At 54.0% G+C, this 1286-nt stretch overlaps 1 protein-coding gene across 2 annotated transcripts in view; it reads left to right on the top strand.

Annotated features, from left to right (window-relative positions):
- Window positions 1-1286, top strand: part of LOC102767599 (zinc finger protein OZF) — a 99061-nt gene that overhangs the window by 77622 nt on the left and 20153 nt on the right. The window contains exon 1 of one of the 2 annotated variants that reach the window (XM_015565057.1): window positions 863-1227. The exons of the other annotated variant lie outside the window; for it this stretch is intronic. The gene's annotated coding sequence lies outside the window, so the exon portion shown is untranslated. Of the gene's footprint in view, window positions 1-862; window positions 1228-1286 lie in introns of those variants that run through there. 2 annotated transcript variants of the gene reach the window in all.

Here is a 1286-nt window from a genome sequence, read left to right as displayed (position 1 = left end):
CCTGGGGTGTTAGGGGAGGGAGGGCGCCGGGGCCGCGGCGGGTGGTGTGAGCAGCAGAGGGTGAGGCCTGAGCTGCGGGTCTGAACGTCCCCACAACCGCCCAGAGGAGGAGCCGCCTCCAGGAGGGAGCACAGCAGTGAGGGCGGAGGAGGGGCTGTGAGCACAGCCTCCCAGCAGGGGGCGCCGTGAGGACCAGCCCTGAGGGAGGGGCATCTCGTCACGTGACCGCGGACAGAGCCCCTGGGTCCTGGGGTGGGTGCCGGGCCCTCAGCCCTTTAGTTCCCACCGGTTCCTGCGGGGGCAGAGCCGCTGAGGGGACGGGGCTGTGGGGCTCATGTCAGGGCTTCAAACTATCTTGGCCTCTGAGGTCCTGGGGCTGTGAGCTCCTCTTCTCGGGGGACCTTGGACCTGGGGACCTTGAAGGGGCATCAAGTCCAGAACCCTAAGTCCAGGTCAGGGGTCAGATCAGTGGCAGCTGATCTTGGCAGCCAGTGGAATTCTGAGTGACAGGTCCTTCCGCGCATGGGCTCCAGAATGTGCAAAGACTTGGAGGGAAGACTCAGCTGATTCAGGGACCAGCAGGGTCCATTTTATGAAAATAGGAACTGGAAACAGTGGGACAGGAACCAAGTGCAGAGGAGCTTTGTGAGCACTTGGGTTTCTGTTCTGCTGGTGATGGGGTCATTGGGGTCACGGGAGCAGTAGAGCAGGTGACCTGTCCCAGGTCTCATTAGACTCCCTGTGGCTGCAGCCTGATGCACAGGATGGGTGTGAGGACTGTGGTAGGAAGCCCAGGATGGAAGCTGCTGTGATAGTGCTGGTGAGTGTGAGGGTACCTGGAGCACCATGGTGGTTCTGGGTGTGGAAGACGCAGTTGCATTATGGATCAGGGTTTTAGCTGTGGCCACTTGCATTTCCTAATTTTGAGGATTGGAGAGAGAGGTAAGATTCAGGGATGATGTAAAGGTTTGGATTTAGCAACTGAAGGATTGAAAGCATCAACTGAGATGGGGAAATTCATAGTGGGAAAAGTTATGTTCATGAGGAATATAAAATCTTTTATTTTTCTCTATTAAGTTATGAGATATTTCAGAGAGCAGTTCATGACCATCTGGAACTCTGAGGAGTAGGTCACGATGACGACTACTTAAAAAAATAGCCATCTAGACCAGGGAGGAGTTGAAGGTCACCTCCTTTTATTGGAGGTAAAAGAGTAATTCAAAAAAGGTTAGACTGTGGCTAGTTTATATTTATTTCTTAAACACTCACCCAGATTTCTTTTTACC

This window comes from Myotis davidii, unplaced genomic scaffold (assembly GCF_000327345.1).
Source record: "Myotis davidii unplaced genomic scaffold, ASM32734v1 scaffold1100, whole genome shotgun sequence".
Taxonomy (NCBI): Eukaryota; Metazoa; Chordata; class Mammalia; order Chiroptera; family Vespertilionidae; genus Myotis; species Myotis davidii.
This window is presented reverse-complemented; position numbering and strand designations above follow the sequence as displayed.